Here is a 19,669-nt window from a genome sequence, read left to right as displayed (position 1 = left end):
TCAATAACAAAGCAATAAATAAGCTTTCCAGTGGTGTATGGTTTTTTAGGATAGGACGATATTTGGCCGAGATGCAACTATTTATAATCAAAAAATCGAAATATTGAGAAAATCACCTTTAAAGTTGTCCAAGTGAAGTCCTTAGCAAGGCATGATACTACTAATAATAACATTGATATATTTATGGTAGCAAATTTACAAAATATCTTAATGGAAGATGATCTTAATATCCTAATGATTTTTGGCATAAAAGAAAAATTGATACAATGTATACCTGAGAGACATGTGAGTCCAAGTTTTGTGGTCCAGGGTCTCATATTTTGTGCCTCATCCCAAAATATATTGTCCCATATCTGCTAAACGGTTAAATCAAAAGTGATTTTGTTAACTTTTTATCTTGAGGAGCACAAGATGGCAGAGATGTTTTCTTGCAGAAATTGATATGCAAATGAAAAGTCACATAATAGCCAAATAATGACTCTCGAATCTCATTCACACTTCCTGCAAACTGGCATTTTTGACACAGAACCAATGGAGGTGTTGATGTCAAACATGGTGCCACGTATCTTGCCTATCTTGCCAAGTTTAATGAATGAGATTTGTGAGCTACAAGGAGAATTTTCAGCAATTAATGACTTGTTTTCCGTCTGTTCCACACACAAAAATAAGTTGTTTTGACCACTGCATGCTGACATTGCATGTAAAAGAGCAGCGTCAAAATCGTACAGGTTTGGACACTTTGAAGTTCATCTGTGTATTTTGTTAACCAAATGATTCATGTGTTCATAACGCTTAAACAAAGATTTGAGCTTCGCAATACTGCTTGTACAAACCGAGGAACGAGTCGCAAATATTTCCAGTGTTTGACAGAGTATGCTGTCGATAAAGCTTAAATGGTGTTTACCCTCAAATATTGCTCAAACCCATAGACGACAGATAAATTGGTTATTTGGATATTCTACAAAAAATGTATCTTGCGTGCGCACACATCCTTTTGAAATCAAAACATTTAGCTGCTGAATGCAAATGTGACCAGACATCTGCTGGAAGAGTTTGTGCATAAATGAATGTCTCTTTTCCTCACGTCTTGATCGCCTCACGTTGAGATGAGTGATTGCTTATTCTTCCCCCAGTAAAGCCCAAAAATTGTCTTCTGCTCCCATTTTGCAGTTCTGATACGATTGCGTTGCGATGTGTTTCTCTATAATTGAATCTCTTTTGATTTATGATGATGCTGCCAGGGTCTCGTGGCGCTCTGTAGGTTGTGGTAATAAAAGAAGTGTTTTTTTTCTTTCTATGGAGGGGTTTTGTGGTGCAATAACAGCCGTTTCCAAGTAATTGAGAGTTTTCACGGATCAAATATGTTCTCTTGTTTCTCTGCCATGTTGTTTGGCTTCGTTGTCAAACCTGTTTTGCCACATTGATGGGGTTGAGGTGAGCTGTCAGCCATGGTAACTCACCCGCCCCCCCCGTCATTCACTGTGTATGTTGCCTCGGGCATTTCGATACTGTACTGAGGGTCGCAGTAAACATTACAGGGTTTCGGATTCCTTTTTTGAATGAGAGAGAGAGAGAGAGAGAGAGAGAGGGGACGGGCCACAACTACAGCAAGATAACAGTATTAGTGTGTGTGTGTGTGTGTGTGTGTGTGTGGGTCTGTCCTTCAGGGCTAGATCTGTACAAAAGTTGAGCTCAAGTGGGGACTAGCATTGCAATGCTGTTGTTTTGGTTAAAGAGAGAAACCTGCATGGAAAAAGACTTTCTTTTTTTGCTGCTTGTTCAGTTTGCTCAAACAAATGGGCTAATCAACACAATTCTTGACTTCGCCAGTTTCATTGCACTGAAAATTTATGAAATGGAAGTTTTCTTAGTCCGTTTGAGGAGTACATAATACGCAAACAGTTCATAACACTGAAACAGTTTTTTCTGGTTTTCTTGTTACTAGCAAGTAAATGTTAAATTTAAGTGTTGTTTTATGTGTTTATGAGAAAGTTGATGATAGAGTAATATAAGCTCAAACCGGTGCGCAACGCTTTGCTAAGGTTTCCGGTAGGCATGTGCCGGTATCGAATTTTCATGTTGCGATTAATTGTTGAAGCTTTTATGACGGTATACGGTATTATCACGGTATTGCAATTCATTGCAAAAAATTTTTTGTCATAGTATAACAGGTTTAATAACTTTCTTATGGCAAAAAGAACCAAATATTTAAATACAATAAAGTCCCAGCGCCATCACTTCCGGCGAATAAGGTCAAAATACATGCGAAATACCGGCGCGATCATAGACATATACATAGATTCCTCATTAGTGCCTGCGCGGATCGGTCGAATGAGGCATCTACGTATATATATCTTCGCGCCAGTATTTTGACCTCATTCGCCGGAAGTTATGGCGCTGGGAAAACTAGATGACATTCGTCTGATAAGAGGTAAAAAAAGAACAAATACTGTTGGGTTTCTCGCAGATCGTTTCGTGTCTTAAGACATTAATGTGTCGCCACGAGCCGCATGGTTTAATAAGGATTCGTATATCTATGTGTTTTTTCTCTCATTGCTTACTCAATATCCTCATTGACATCATTATACGACTATCACACTGCAACGGTTGGAGTTAAAAATCTTCATTTGTGTTCTACTGAAGAAACAAAGACACCTACATCTTGGATAAACATAAACATTTTGTTTTTGGGTGAACTCCCTTTAAGTAGGAAAAATATTGAAACAAAGAGTCATTTTTTGAGCGAGATGCTAACGGTCTAATCAAATTCAATGATCTATGCTAAGCTATGCTAAAAGTGCTACCGCCAGACCCGGAGATCGACTGAATGGATTTGAAAACGGTAAAACTCAACTGTTCAACTCTAGGGGAGTCGGAAAATGAGCCTATTTTCAAAAATAGTGGCATGTTCCTTTAACACACTTTTTTTTAGATGCTTATTAATGTTTATTTTGCGCTGTAACTGGTATTAAAGCGCATGAGTTCATGCTTCTCTTGAGCTGAGCCAGAGCGATCTCACGTCACAGCGCCAAAACAGTATTTATGTTTTTGAATTTCGTAATAAAATGGATGTAATTTGAAAGCTGAGACTTTGTTTCATATCAATAGTAACAAAGCACAAAGATTATTGCGATTTATTGGATGGGAGGAGCGCTACAATGCTGCATTCATTCATCAACTGAAAACAGGATGACTAATCGATTCTTGGGATTTAAGAATTGATATCGGGGATTTGATTACTTTTTGATTATTTTTCTATTTTCCAGTACTGAAACACATTTTTATCACTTGCCATGGTGGCAACTCTCAGACAGGTTGTAGCCTAAAGCTTTCAGCGGCGATGTGGATTGATGTAAATGGCAGACGTGGTGCGCTGCACATCCAAAAGAGAACCAATCAAAAGCATCAGAATCGCATCGCTTTACTAAACGGCCTTTAAATGGCAGAAAACATCAAAAACAGGCAATGCAACAAATTAATAGTATTATTTTTAAAGAAAATATTCAGATGTAACCCCGTTTGTAATCATTTACATTTTCATAAGTAACTGTAATTTAGTCAAGTCAGCTTTATTTCTATAGTGCTTTTTACAATGCCGATTGTTTCAAAGCAGCTTCACAGTGTTAAACAGGAAAATAATGCAACAGAACTTGATTTGGCACATTTTTCTCAGTAACTGTAACTGATTACAGTTATATTGAATACATGCAGCCTTGGTGAGCACAAGAGACTTCCTAAAAAAAAACATTACAGACCCCAAACCTTTAAACAGTGTATATTTGAACTTAGTCAATATGTTTTAGTTGTGTCAGCTCAATTATCGAGTAGATTCCAGTATATTCAAGTGTATGTTTTTGAGTAAACCTAAAGACCCACAAGTGTTCAGTGTTATACAATGCAAAAACTGTTTCTGGAGGTTATGTTAAAGCTCTTGTGGTGAAGAAGAGTGGAAGTTGTGCTTAGGATGTGGGTGGATGTTGCATGCAAAGGTTCTTTCTTTGATTGCTTGACAATGAAGAGGAGCCAATGACCAAACGCAGACTGCATGATCTATATATAGGGCTCTGGAAATAATAAAACTAATAGATAGCATAGGACATGTTTGCATGCACATGCAATGAACACGTATGGAGTTAGCTGTCACTGCGCTGAGATTAGCACAGCTTTAAACATCATACAGTAACACAGACGTGATAGCCCAATCTAACAACCTAACCACATGCTCTACTTTTCAGCACAACCACACAAGTTCAACAGAAACTCTTTTGAATGTCCAAAATAACTGAACATTAAACACTAACTAAATTTCAACATGTAGTTCCAAAAATCACACTGCCCAGAAAAAGATTACAATAACCTCCATTTGACAAATTTAAGTGGATGGAATGAAATTCCATGCAAATGACAATGAAAAACATATTCAAGAATTATGTTTTTTATTAACTGCATGCAAAAATGATACATTGACCATAGACGCATCAAGTCAAGTCAACTTTATTTATATAGCGCTTTTAACAATACAGATTGTTTAAGACTTGTGTCTTGCTCATTTCATGCATTCCATAAAGTTAAAAAAAGTTAGCATGCTAATGTGCAGAATTGCTTGCTAAAGTCTAATTTTATTTGGAGTTTCAGGGTATATTAGAGTTGGGTCTACATGACACTTCTAAAACTCATTTCTAACACGTGAAGCTACTATCCATATCTGGATCAAGTTAAGTCAAATTATGATATAGAGTGTGCTTAACATAATTTGTTGAAATCCCTAAACTTTGGTGCCGTTCGTCCCACATAGTTTTTGCTATAGACATGATTGATACCTTAAATCATGCATTTTGTTGAGGGGTACTTTTCTAAAGCAATAAAACGTATGATTTTTGCCTGTCGAGCAATAAAAGTGTAAAAAAAAAAAAAAATTCCCATGAGTTCCCCCGAATCGAATTTAGAGACCGGAATATCATAGAGACCCGAGGGTGGACTTGCCTAGTAACCACCCTAGCAACCACCCAGAACATCTATTGAACATGCAAAGCATGCATTTCGATGCTAAAGTATAGTTGCCACGTGTTTTTTCTTTCTTTTCTTTCTGGATTAATCTCGCTTTTTCAAAGGACTATTGTGTTTTATACTTCACACAGTTTGCTAATTTAAGCCCCATTTTCTGCTGTTTTTCTCCTACTGCTCAAATTTGCTACAACACATCAATTATTCATATATTCAATTCATAGTCAATTAACGTATCCCGACTGCTGTGACCAAGCGTTCCGAAGAGGACACTTTAATATCGCATGTGTGGTGCAGGGAAACTTATTTCTTGTCTGCCGTAGCCTCAGGGGCTTCTGGGTATGAAACGCAAACGAAACGTCCCCGGGAATGCGGCGGCGACTTATTATTCCACTCAGAGTGCCATAAGAGAGCTGGATATTTGGCTCGTCATGTAAAAAGGAAACTCTGCAGCAGAAAGAGGTCAGTGGTCATGCTCAGCCACAGTGGAGCCATTCAGGCCATGACGAGAGCCGTCCAACACGCGGGGAGGTCACGGCGCTTCCGTTAACACACACACTGTCATCTTTATCAAGTCTCGCTTTGATATTGTAATAGGCATGCGATTTGCGCATTTAAGCAGCTTTCCGTGACTGGAACATTCTGTGTTGGGAATGATGGAAAAAGTCAAATGAGAGGGGGAGAGGGAGGAATGCGGAGCGAAGTGTGTGTGTGTGTGTGTGTGTGTGTGTGTGTGTGTATGTGTGTGTGTGTGTGGGGGGGCTCTTTTTGGCCAATGCCAGGCATGCAGACGGGCATATGCATGCATGCTTTTTTGCCTTCACTCATTTATTCACTTGTTCAACAGGGCTATTTTTGACTGAAACCATAAAGAAACACTTGAAACACATGTTAATGGATTAGTTCACTTTTAAATAAACTTTTGCTGATAATTTACTCACCCCCATGTCATCCAAGATGTCCATATCTGTCTTTCTGCAGTTGAAAAGAAATTAAGGTTTTTGATGAAAACATTCCAGGATTGTTCTCCATATAATTTTATGGCTTTAAATTTAATTTTATAATTTTAAAAGTTCCGCTAAGTGAGGTCAAAATATAGATGTATACGTAGATGCCTCATTAGCGCTTGCATGGATCAGTAGAATGAGGCATCTACTATCGATATATCTATGACCAGGCTCATATTTGACCTCACTTAGCGGAAGTTATGGCGGAGCTCAGAGATGATCACGTTCGTCTGATAAGAGGTAAAATAATAGCATAAATACTGCTCGGTTTCTCATCTGGTATCGTTTAAAGCCTTTGAAGCTGCACTGAAACTGTCATCTGAACCGTTTGGAGCCCATTGAAGTCCATTATATGGAGAACGATCCTGGAATGTTTTCATCAAAAAGCTTAATTTCTTTTCGACTTTAGAAAGAAAGACATGGACATCTTGGATGACATGGGGGTGAGTAAATTATCAGCAAAAGTTTATCTAAAAGTCAACTAATCTTTTAAAGCTGCAATATGTAACATTTTTGCAGTAAAATATCCAAAAACCACTAGGCCAGTGTTATATATTTTGTTCGTTTGAGTACTTACAATATCCCAAATGTTTCCAACTATTTGTAAATCGCGAGAAAATGGCTATTTTAAAGAGGTGGTTCCGTGTTTTTTTTCTAGGCTTGGTTGTGTTTATGGGGCGCAGTATAACATGTCTTAATTCTTCTTTTTTTTTAAAACGCCATATATTTCTTATATTTTACCTTTATTCCACACCGCTGTCTCCACTGTCCTTTGAACGGCTCATTTGCTTCCTGCTTCTGTGAAGACCATCCCTCCGAAAAACGCAATGGTCTTAGATTGGTTAGATGGCCAAATGTAGTTTGTAGTTCTGCAACAGCTCTCTCTCTCTCTTTCGTAATGACTGGGACGTGGCCCCGGCCACTTTGTTGCGTTTTCGCGGGGGCAGTGTTTGTTAATAGCAGGTGTTTATGATGTCACCAACCCGGGAAGAAGCTTGTTGTAGTCCAAACCGGCCGTTTTTGTTGGCAATAAACTGCAATAACTTTAAAAGACAATATCTCCGTTTGATTTGAACTTTCAGCGCTGTAACTTTGCAGATACTGTTTATGCTCAAGCAGCAACATTACACACTAACTAAAGTTAAAAAAGTGAAATCGCATGCAACCAGCCCTTTAATCATTGAATATGATCGAAAACAGGAGCTAAATGGCATGTTCAAGCCAGACTGGAAAGAGAGGTGCTGTAATAATGTAAAATATGTAAAAAATGTTTTTTTAACAGTCAAGCATTAAAGCATATTCTAGTACACCCCATAAACAAAATCAAGACCTCAAGGGCATAATAGTGAATTGGATTGATGTATTGACACATTATTTAATTTTATTGGTTATATAACATTTTATTTCAGCTAGTTGCCAAGGCAACATTTCTCATTTTCATGTAGTTTAGCGTTTGAATTATTACACAAACTGTAATTGTTATATCACAGTTGTTTAATCACACCTTCACTCTGTCTTCTGCTCGTCCTGTGTGGGGTTTTCTGTGCAAGATGGTGTTGATGTTTTGTTTTTAATTCAACCACAGGTTCTGCAAAATGTGTGAGGTGTGATTGCTAACTTCTTTTGTGAGTCATGTGGCATTGCATTGCCAGAAAAACCACAAGGTTCAGAACTTGCTGATGAGGTCTTTCGTTTGATCTGCAAGGAAGATGTGTGGCCGGTCAAGTCTGTTCTTAGCCTGTTTTATTTTTATCTGTCGTGAATTTCCCTTCTTTTTTTAGTTTTCTAAAGCTCTGGTGTTCTTATGTTCCCATGAAAATGAGAATCAATCTCTCTCTCTCTCTCTCTCTCTCTCTCTCTCTCTCTCTCTCTCTCTCTCTCTCTCTCTCTCTCTCTCTCTCTCTCTCTCTCTTTTTTTTAAATTTGCTGGCCAATAATCTTTCTTTTTTGTATGTCAACCATCTGTCTTTTGATTATTTTTTTTTCTTTCTTATTTTGTCTTTTGAATTTGATTGGTGGTTTTGGCTCTGGTAAATAAAATAAATAAATAAACAATGATTTACCCTGGTGTCATTCCATATCTGATATTTTTTCTGTGGACAGGAGAAATTCTTCCCTCCATACAACAACAGTGCCATGTCTTTAAAGGTGCAGTGTGTAATATTTATAAGGATCTATTCACAGAAATTCAACATAACATACATAACTATGTTTTCAGTGGTGAAAACATTACCTTACATAATGAGCCGTTATGCCTTAGAATGAGATTTCTATCTACACACACCGCGGGTCCCTTACAGTGAAGTCGCCATTTTGTGTTTCTACAGTGGCCCTAAAGGGACAAACTACTCTATAGAGCACAAGCTACTCTCTGCTGTCTCAGGCCTAGTCCACACATGCACGGGTATTTTATAAACAGTGTTTTTCCCCCTGTCCACATGAAAGCGCTGTCAAGAAACCAACAGGTGGCAATATAACCCTAACCGTAAAGCCATGTTGGCCAATCAGAAGCCTGGAAAAAATGTTAATGCCAGAACGGCCAAACCGCAGGTTTTGAAAATACCCGTGTTCGTGTGGACAGGGCCTCAGATGGCGACATTTTTGTCCTGTGTCAGCCACCGTAGCTTCACTACGTGTTTTGAAAGGGAGGGGTGAGCATTTGCAATTCACAACCTCACCACTAGATGCCGCTAAAATTTAAACACTGCACCTTTAAATCTCCAAAATGAACCAAAAAGCAGCATAAAAGTTGACTTGTGCACTCTTTTTAAAGCCTCCCTAAGCTTTTAAATAGATTTGTGTGACAAGAAAACCCAAATTTATTTATTTATTCAATGATTAAACATTAGAGCATGACTCTAGCAGCGCCACAGTCATGGGTTCAATTCCCAGGAAATGCATGAACTTGTATAATGTGTACTTTGAATGCAATGGAAATGGCTTAAAGTGTCTGCCAAATGCATAAATGTATATGCAAATAAACTTTCCCACCACTGCAGCTGTCAAATGTCATAGCTCATTCAGAATATTTGAAATAATAGAGATAATTTGAATTTAATTCATTAATACAGTTTAAAATACTTTATAAAGGATTGGTAATGAAAATATATACTGAATAGTGATGATAATAATAATAGTAGTAGTAGTGATGATGGTAATGATGACAGTGTTGGTAGTGGTAATGGTAATAATGATAATGTTTTTTTAAATACACATTGAGAATATCCTATATTTGTCATATTAAATGAATGTTAATTAGTGCTGCTTGTGTGGAGTTAAGGGTAGGCATAATAAGCTTTAGCTTCAGCCTACACCTTTGGTCAATAAGAATGTAAACATTTTTTTTTTTTATGGTTATGTATGGGTGCTTGTATATACATAATTGTATGTACAACCCCAAATCAGAAAAAGTTGGGACAGTATGGAAAACGCAAAAAACAAAAACAAAGAAGTGATTTCTAAATTTACTTTGACTTGTATTTCATTGCAGACAATATGAAGGACAGGAGCAATTTAGATCTAGTAATGAGGTAAAATGGTTAAATAATGATGTGATTTGAAACAGGTGATGTCAACAGGTGATTAATTATGATTTGGTACAAAAGCAGCATCCAAGAAAGGTCTAATCCTTTAGGAGCAAAGATGGGCCGAGGATCGCCAGTTTGCCAACAAATACGTGAGAAAATTATTGAAATGTTTAAAAACAATGTTCCTCAAAGAAAGATAGGAAGAGATTTGGATATTTCACATTCAACAGTGCATAACATAATTAAAAGATTCAAGGAATCTGGAGGAATTTCAGTGCGTAAAGGACAAGGGCGCAAGCCTAAGCTGAACAACCGTGATCTCCGATCCCTCAGGCGGCACTGCATCAAGAATCGTCATTCATCTATAAGCGATATCACCACATGGGCTCAGGACTACTTTGGCAAACCTTTGTCAAGTACCACAATACGTAGTTACATCCACAAATGCCAGTTAAAACTGTACTGTGCCAAAAGGAAGCCCTATGTTAACAGTGTCCAGAAGGGCCGTCGACTTCTCTGGGCTCGGAGGCATCTGGGATGGACCATCACACAGTGGAAACGTGTACTGTGGTCAGATGAAGCAGTATTTCAGGTATTTTTTGGGAGGAATGGACGCCGTGTGCTCCAGACCAAAGAAGAAAAGGATCATCCAGACTGTTACCACCAACAAGTCCAAAAGCCTTGGCAAAGGTAACTTGCACTTCTGTGAAGGCACCATTAATGTTGAAAAGTACAGAGATTTTGGAGCATAATATGCTGCCTTCAAGAAGACATCTTTTCCAGGGACGTCCATGCATATTTCAACAAGACAATGCAAAACCACATTCTGCACACATTACAAAGTCCTGGCTGCGGAGGAAGAGGGTACGGGTACTTGACTGGCCTGCCTGCAGTCCCGACCTGTCTCCAATAGAGAATGTGTGGCGCATTTTGAAGCGCAAAATGCGACAACGAAGACCCCGTACTGTTGCCCACCTTAAGACTTGTTTGCAGGAAGAATGGGACAAAATTACACCTGAAACACTTCATCACCTGGTGTCTTCAGTCCCTAAACGTCTTTTAAGTGTTGTGAAAAGGAATGGCAACATTACAAAGTGGTAAATGCTTTACTGTCCCAACTTTTTTTGAAATCTGTTGCAGGTCTGAATGACAGGAAAGGATGCATATTTACAAATGACATGAAGTTGACCAGACAAAACATGAAATATTTTGTGTTCATATTGTCTGCAATGAAATACAAGTCAAAGTAAATTTAGAAATCACTTCTTTTTTTTTGCGTTTTCCATACTGTCCCGACTTTTTCTGATTTGGGGTTGTATGTACCTGTATGTCTCATGCTTTCCTGTGTAAAATGATTGCAAATGGAATTTTGCTTGTTGACCAATAAATGCTTGATAAATATATACCGGTATTTCTGCGCAAAAATTTTCTGAGCATTTCGGCCTGTATCTCAGTCTGAGTATGTTGCATGACTTTAGATGTCACATGAACCACTTTTATTATGTTTTACACCATTTTCTTTGGAGGATGTGCTCACACTCGTATAGAAAAGCTTTATGTTAAGACTCATATGGGAGGTGAGTAAACATGAGTAAATGATGACCATTTTTATTTTAGGGAACCTAATCCTTTAATCAGAGCATAACCAACTCATTAGATCACTTGTTTGTTTAATGCTCTGCATTCATGTAGTTTGTTTGCTCGGCCTTTCTTTTATTTTTAAGCGCCGTCCACACACACACAGTGTGACATGTATCCCATGGGCGACTATCTGAATCAAATTGATTATTGCTTTCAGGCATCCCTAAGAGCTTTCCCCCCTGTTCTGGAATATGTATTGATGCCTGATCCGGTACGGATGTGCATGTGTGTGTGTGCGTCTGGTTGAGTGTGTGTGCTCTCTATTCACCGCCCGTCCTTGTGTGCCAGCGCGTATTTGGACATGAAGAGCCATTTAGAGTCCTCCTAACAAATCAGCATTGTTCTGTTGTGGACCCAGTCCTTGGCTCCAGGAGTGTAAACAGACAACTGTTGGGCGCTGCGCTTCCTGCCAAAACTTCTTATGTGAACATACGCTCCGAGCCCATTCCTCCAAACACGGCCCTCCGCAGTCGGCTATTTCTAATTCCGTACCATTGTCTGGCCAAACGTTTCATTCGAAAGCAATTGTAATTAAATGAGAGCCAATTCTCACATTGCATTGCTCCTGTGTTTCTTTGCATCTCCTCCTTCCTCTCCTCCCCCTCACTTCATTATTTCAGGGATGCGTCCATTTTTGTTCCACCTGCCAATAATGGTTTCCACCCACCGGCGCGCAGATTTCCCCCCAATTACTGCATGTCACCCTTTCACCCCGCAGCCCCCTCTCTCCCGCTCCATTCATTACGCTCAGTCTGCATCAGTCTCTCTCCCTCTTTCTCTGGTCACTCTGTCCGTCGTCTTCCCGTCTTTGTGTGCTGGATTAATATTTTATGAGCTCCTTGATGACGGGTGTTCACTGCTGGGCAAACAGCCCCAGCTGAGCCCCCCCAGTCTCCCCAGTCTCCCCGCATGCCTGCTCATCAGTAAACCCTCTGGGGAGCCCTTCTCTCTCAACTCTCTCCCCTTCACTGACTCGCTCTCTCTTTCTATCGCTTTCTTCTCCGGCTTTAACTAAATACAATGAGCCGTCATCATTTCTTTGCTGTGTCAAGGAGATTTTGTGCTTTTGTGCGAGGAGGGGTTATTATAGTTAACTAAAACCATAAAAAAAAACTTGAACTGAAATCAAATAATGTATAAACATTTACAGCATTTTCATTTTGTTTAACTTGACGGACTAAAATAACTGCAACTGCATGAAAAATAAAAAAAAATGATAGACATTTTGAAAATAAAATAAAAATGTATTAAAATTATTATTAAAAAGTATAATAGTATAGTATAATAATCTCAATGATACTAAAATGCAGGTCCGTTCACACCAAGTATTGTTCTGTTTATTCTAAGCATGTTTTGCAGTTTTGTCGCCTGTCGCTTTAAATTATTCTGATTGGTTGTCAAGGATTTATGGTTCATTAGCTGGAAATAAATCATTCTTAAAAGTGATTCCAAGTCCAATGATATAGTTTCTCTGTGCCATTATAGTGGTGTGGATTCTTTTAGAATGATTTAAGAACTATATTTTTATCGTTATCTTTAGTTACCGGGCCTTAACATGGTTTGGATTCAAATCTGGACCCGGTTACATAAACTTGCTATGACTAGTCTTAAAAGTTAGTCATCTAATTTTCAAACTTTAAGTCAATTACATAAAAAGATGGATTGGCTTATTAATTTGAATCCAAAAAGAAAGACTGATTATCCCTAACTTAATGCTAGTTGGTCAGAAGAGTCTTAAAGGGATAGTTCACCCAAAAATGATCATTCCAAACCTGTATGAGTTTCTTTCTTCTGCTGTTCACTAGGGATGAGTCACCATTTGCGAATATTCGATTAGTTGATTTAATTATAGAATATCGAATAGGTCGTGTGATTATTGATGATGCAGTCATGTAACCAGAGGGTTACACTGCCAATAACGCCCCTAAAAGCTGTCAATCAACAGAAGACGAACACATTGGGCCCTATATTGACGATCTGAGCACATGATCTAAAGCTCAAGTGCACTTAGGGCGTGTCCGAATCCACTTTTGCTAGTTTAATGATGGGAAAAACGCCAGGCACTTGGTCTAAAAGGGTTGTACCTACTCTCTTATGCTGCGTTCACACCAAACGCGAATAGAGCGTCAAAATCGTGTCTAGTTTGATGCGTGAACATTTTGAATATATATATATATATATATATATAAAAATATATATTAACTCACAAGAACAGCGCGATCTTCGCTTTAAGTGGCGAGCGATGCGCTCTCGCCGTTTGCAGTGCATTAACGTTGTTTTCAAGCCGCATCCGCGCTTTATTATAGAAATGTATCGTTTGCATATTGTGGTGTATACAAACAATGTAATAGATTATGGCCAGGGACAAAACCAGCCCGCGCAGTCGCAGTTTAGGAAATACGCCATGGCCAATGAGTGATGTGGATGTTGTCATGTGACTGCATTTTGGTTCGTTTCAACTGGTTCGGACCAAAGCAATCAGTGTGGTGTGAAAAGGAACCAAAAAAGCTGAAAAATGCTACAATGTATAATTGTTTACCCTTGGTTTGGACCAAATGAACCGAACTAGAGATGTGAAAGCACCCTTAATGAGGTGTGTTTTGGGCGTAACAATAAACCAATCAGAGTCTCATCTCCCATTCCCTTTAAAAGCTAGTTGCGCTTCCACTATTTACATGGAGGAATTTGCGAGCGGAAAGACTGAACGCTTCTCCAGAGAGGTGTCCTTTTATTTTTAATATTTAAAAATGCTTGTGTGCTGCTGTGTGTGTGTGTGTGTAATAAGCAGAGTGCACCCGCCTATAGGCACATATTATTAACACGCTCTTTAAATAACAAAAAAATACTGCGCTATTGACTTCAGACCAGGTCTCAGTTGGTCAATGACGCAGTCGTTTTCAGTTCCTAAAGATAGCAATGCGCCTCATGGGCACAAATGCATTTGCTATTTAAACAACGTGGCGCAGGATGTGAAAATTATAACTGTGTAAATTGCACCGGGTGTATGATAAGGCCCGCTCACACTGTAGACTTGCGTGGCATATATCGGTAACTTGGGACGATATGAGTTGTTTACTGAGCATAATCCAGTCAGATCACTCAGATCACAGACCAGTCATCTATTACGGGTACCCAGATCTAGACTGCCATGCCCTGGCTGTAGCTGGCCCAAAGTTGTGGAACCCATTAGTTCAAGAAAACAGATGAACTCGGCGCGGTTTTAATAGATAAAGAGTTGTGAACGCATTGCCTTTATCTATTAAAAGTGTCTGATGCCCACAGTGTCTGAGTTCAAAAGTCTTTTGAAAACCTATCTGTTTCCTGAGCGTTTAACGTCTCGTAAATGTCTATTTTTAGTTTTGGTGATAGACGTAGGTAATTTTGTACAGCACTTTGGTCAACCATGGTTGTTTTAAATGTGCTTTATGAATATAATAAACTTGAAACTTGATGTGGGGGAGATTTTAAATTATTTTAATAGGCTACTTCAACATTGTGAAAAGTGTACGTTTTAGGTTGACGCATATAGCACAAGCCGTTCTTTTTTGTGTCTTGTTACACACTCGAACTTTCAAATACACACACAGTTAAAGCAGCACTAGGTAACTTTTCAACCTTCATAATATATTTTCAAAACTCTTGTGATGATACATCGACTTACAATAGGTTGAATGACACGTCTGCCATAGCCTGACGGGGTCTGTATCGTTTTTAATCGTACTTTTAAACTTCGGGTTTCGGGTAGTAACCCGAGAAAAAAAAGAACTACAAAATTCGACTGCTTTACGGCATATACGTCACTTCCACCACCACCTCTACTTCCTTAAATTCGGACGTGTGAGCCAAACTATCATTTGTTTGCCAAATGTTATAGTCATGGCCGAAGCAGCACAGAAAAATAAGAAAGCAAAGGTTTTGTCGGAGGAAAGCAAAAAGAGGAAACGAGAAAGTGATGGGATTAAAGGCAGGACGAGGATCAACAATGGGCAGCGTTTGCTCGTTGGCGTGAGCTGGAGGAGGAGGGGCTACATTCTTGCAAGAAAATACGTAATACATACAAAATCATATTTTAGGATACCTAACATGTCTGTGATATTGGTTTATTTGTCTTTCCTCAAGCTATAATGCAAATCGATTTTTCAAATTTGCAGATTCATCTATGGTAGCTTGATATTATAATATTGACGATATATGGTTATTACCTACCACTCAAACATTGAACTGAAGTATCATATAGATTCTGTAAAACGGTAACCAATAGACTAGGCTACTATAATGACGCTGGCTTGTAAACGTGAGCATCGCGATCATTTGGCGTTTGAAAAAAATAAAACCCATGAAATTATATTCATACGACATGCTGAAACATATGCCCCTGTACCTGGGATGAAGACATTTCACACGCGACGCAAGCAGAACACGCATGTGAACTCCTGCAGTGTTCAGGGCTATCATAGCTGTCATGTCAACAAATGCTTGTGCGATGCATCCGCTGATGTAGAATGACAGTTTACGACAGTAGTAGAGGACAATACTGTTTCACAACTGTAGGGGGAGCCTGAGAGCAAAAACTACCTAGTGCTGCTTTAAGTCAAAATGGCTGTCTTGATGAGTATTCATGCAAACACAGTCGGTTATGCTTTAAGTGAAAGATATCAGTTGGGGAAAGAAATAGATTTTACACACTTAAACAATATCGTATCGCATTTAGGCATGTGCTGGTATCATATTTTCAAGTTGCAATTAATTGCTGAAGCTTTTATCGCGGTATACGGTATTATCACGATATTGAAATTTGTTGCCAAAAAAGTGTTGTCATTCTATAACAGGTTTAATAACTTTCTTATAACAAAAAGAACCAAACATTTAAATACAATAAAGCCCAAAAATGTATAAAGTAAACAAATATTTAAAACAGATTAGAGTGCTAAAGAATTATAAAGAACAAGAGGTAACACTTTACAATAAGGTCTCAATATCGAATATCGCATTATTTAACAAGGATATCGCTTTTTTTTTTTTCAATATCGCACAGCCCTACAGGTTTGGAACAACTTGAGGGCGAGTAAATGACTGAATTTATGTTTATGCAACTGGCCCTAACTGGTCTTAACCTTTTACAGTCAGTTACATAAAAAGGTAGATTGGTCTAATTTGAGTCTGATAATTAAGACTGATTTGTCCAACTGCAAGTTGGTTAAACTAGTTCTTGGGATAGTTATAACTTATGCAACTAGCCCCTGATTCTAACCGATTTCTCTTTGACGAAAAAATATACTGAAGCAATTTGCAGAAATATGCATATGTGTGTATCTAATGATTTTCCCCCTGGTGTATTTAAAATGCATCTCTTTTTAAATGCACTTGTACGTTGACATCGTGGGAAATGTCACAGCCGGGTGACATTTGACAAATGAAGCCCAGCGGATGGCAAAGAATCTATTAAAGGCGGTGTGTTTGAGGGATCTGCATTCGTTTTCAATTGGTATTGTGTGAACCTGACAGTATCCGTGTCAAAACCCGGTGCAACAGAAACACACGGGTGTCAAACCCCATCTGCTCTCTCCAGCTGCGGCGCGGAGAGGCGTGCCCCAATCCCCCCCCAAATCCACCCCAAATACAGCACGCTTCAGTTCATGCCCGAATGTGAGCATTAAATATTGAGGAGCTACTGCAGGCTTAAGTGAGGATTTTGGGTTCGATTTTGAACCTCTAACATGTTTCTTAACTAAAGTAAAAAAAAAAACTTTAATTACATTAGAATCATTAGGAGCTTATCTTAAAATACTGTAATGTTACTATTAAAATATACTAATGTTCCATGTTTTCACATATGTACAGCCCCTTAATTTTACTCCCTAAATAATATTTTCCCTATACACACATTAAATGTTTTACTTAATATGTTGTTAAGTAATGTGTATTGTGCAGGCTTAAGTGAGGATTTTGGGTTTGATTTTGAACCTCTAACATGTTTCTTAACTAAAGTAAAAAAAATACTTTAATTACATTAGCAGCTTATCTTAAAATACTGTAATGTTACTATTAAAATATACTAATGTTCCATGTTTTCACATATGTACAGCCCCTTAATTTTACTCCCTAAATAATATTTTCCCTATGTTTTACTTAATATGTTGTTTAGTAATGTGTATTGTGCTGATAAATGCAGATTTGTGTATGATTATTTCCTCATTTGCATACTCACAATACTAGGGTTTACTTTCTGACAAAGTTTCATTTTCATTAAAGGTGCTGTTAGTTATTTAATTTGAGCAATTTTGACCCTGTGTCAGCAAATCAAATTGATTGACAGGCACAGGGTGTTTCTGTGATTGATTACATTTTCAAATTGGCTAAATATCACTCATTATCATCATGATTTCTGTGAGGAAGTTCTGTCCGGAAATAATGACATTTTATGCGTGATATTCCTCAACAGCAACAACAACTAAAAAGCAGCACTCTCTCTCTCAACCTTTACCAAAGCATTAATACACAACGACAGAACTTAAAGTCAGTAATGTTATAACTATAATAATAGTAATCGAAAATAAAACGCTAGCATTTGTGTATCTGTTCACCTGAAGTACCTCTCTCCGTAAGGGCAAGCCCCGCCCACTCCTGACGTGTCCGGGAAGCCCCGCCCTCCCTCAGAGCCGCTTTGCGCTGCTCGCTCGAGTCTGAGCTCCTCCACAACAATGTGGCACACGCATAATGGGATTTACCGGGTTCACTTTCAAACGCTTTTGTTGTTGTTTTAAAAAATTGACGACAGTTTCGCTTTGACTTCCAAGGGGATGAAACGCAGTGCCACTGAATGAAGTGAGTAAAATAGTTCGCTTGAAAACTTTTTTTTTTTTTTGTGATTGTGAGTTCTGAATTTTGCTTTCAAAAAAACAGTTTTCACCTTTTTCTCTTTAAAATATCAAAATAAATGCATTTCATTCAACATGTTTTTAGCGATATGTTACATTAATAAGTTCTAGTGATTAATAATGTACTGTTTTCGTCCTTTACCTGACTCCCATCTAGCACCCATTTCATAACTTACCATCATAGCACTGAATATAATGCATCTGTGTTCTGTTCTGTTTATATTTCATAACCTTTCAGAAGCTACTCTGGCACAGACCTCTGAGAGTCTTCATTGATTTTTTTTTTTTTTTTTACTCTTGTATTCTATTTCAAGCTCCAACAAGCTTGACTTTGATAGAAAAAAACAGGCTAGTTAAGTGTCTGCCATTGAAATGTAGTTTGCAAACTAGATCAAATTCTTGTTTTGTCTTTATAAAACTTCACAGAGGCTGATTTCGTCTTGCATTGTAGATGAATAACATCACACAAATGTCAATGCATTTGAAACAACATGATCAGACAAGACCCCCAATTAGTCCAAGGTGACTAGTCGCTAACCTGTTGTGGAGTGGATGTAATATATTCAGGCTTAATTGGAAGATAACTAGATGTTTAATCACACATTTACTCAGTGGTTTTCCAGGCTCTGTATCAGCAGCTTGTGGTTATTGTACTATTCCTCCGGGAGGTGTGGCGTGCCACTCTAGGATTGTGTCTTTTCAGCGGCCGTACCAAGTTTCATGAAACCTGAACATCTCTTTTCACCCTCTCTTTCTTTTTTTTCACGCGCTCCCCCTGTTGTTATGACTCCATTGTCTCCTTTCTAAATGCCTCCTCCCTTTTAGTCCCCGAGGAGTGGTGGGTTTTCACCTTGTGCTCAGCATATGGGGGGCGTAATTTGCTGCTCGTGTTGACATTCTTTCATTGTTTCATGCACCCGGTACCCACAAAAACAAGTTTTTCCTCGCTTCAGTCTCTTAATGTGAAATTGCACTCCTGTGCATTTGCATTTTCTCTCCCTCTTCAAAGGCGGCGGCCCTTATCTTGTAAAATGTTTGGCTTGTAAACGCTTTGGGGAACCTTTATTCGGAGTCATTATTGTGCTCCCCAAGCCGGGCAGACAAAACAGCTTGTTGTTGTTGTTTTCAGCCTCTAAAACAGCTATTAAATAGGGTGTGTAATGGACGAGGTAGGCCGTGAATTCGGCTCCCTTCCTGTCGGTTTCACTGGAGTGAGCATGTTTATCTGCCCCCATCAAATAATTAATGTTGCATTTTTATGCACGCAGATGCTTGTCAAGGTGGCGATGAAAGCAGTGTGGGCTCGCGAGAGTGTGAAAATGAGAGCCGAAGGTGAAACCTAATAATCATCATCATACGGTTGATGGTTGCAGAACTGTTTTTAAAATTCACAGAGAGTAGACACTTCTCGCACTCATCCGGCTTATGAATATAGATGTGCACCTTTCTAACCCTGCCAGAACTGTTGAATTCAATCAGCGTAAAATTGAAACGCCACTTTTTAAAAACAGGTTTGCTGTGATTACCTGTAGGTTTGCTTTCAAAGGAGCTACTCCGTGTCATTTTCCTGCGGATTCGCAGACTTTGCTTGCTTGAGCATCATTATATCTCC

At 38.6% G+C, this 19,669-nt stretch overlaps 1 protein-coding gene across 3 annotated transcripts in view; it reads left to right on the top strand.

Moving 5' to 3' along the window:
* Nucleotides 1-19,669, top strand: part of plxnb3 (plexin B3) — a 139,643-nt gene that overhangs the window by 33,638 nt on the left and 86,336 nt on the right. Inside the window, exon 1 of one of the 3 annotated variants that reach the window (XM_079828011.1) lies at nt 17,836-18,004. The exons of 1 other annotated variant lie outside the window; for it this stretch is intronic. The gene's annotated coding sequence lies outside the window, so the exon portion shown is untranslated. Of the gene's footprint in view, nt 1-17,835; nt 18,005-19,669 lie in introns of those variants that run through there. One more of the 3 variants, XM_079828014.1, reaches the window with a different exon arrangement.

Source organism: Gobio gobio (genome assembly GCF_949357685.1).
Source record: "Gobio gobio genome assembly, chromosome: 10".
NCBI classification, from domain to species: domain Eukaryota; kingdom Metazoa; phylum Chordata; class Actinopteri; order Cypriniformes; family Gobionidae; genus Gobio; species Gobio gobio.
The sequence above is the reverse complement of the archived record's forward strand: the minus strand, read 5'-3'. Positions and strand labels throughout refer to the sequence as shown.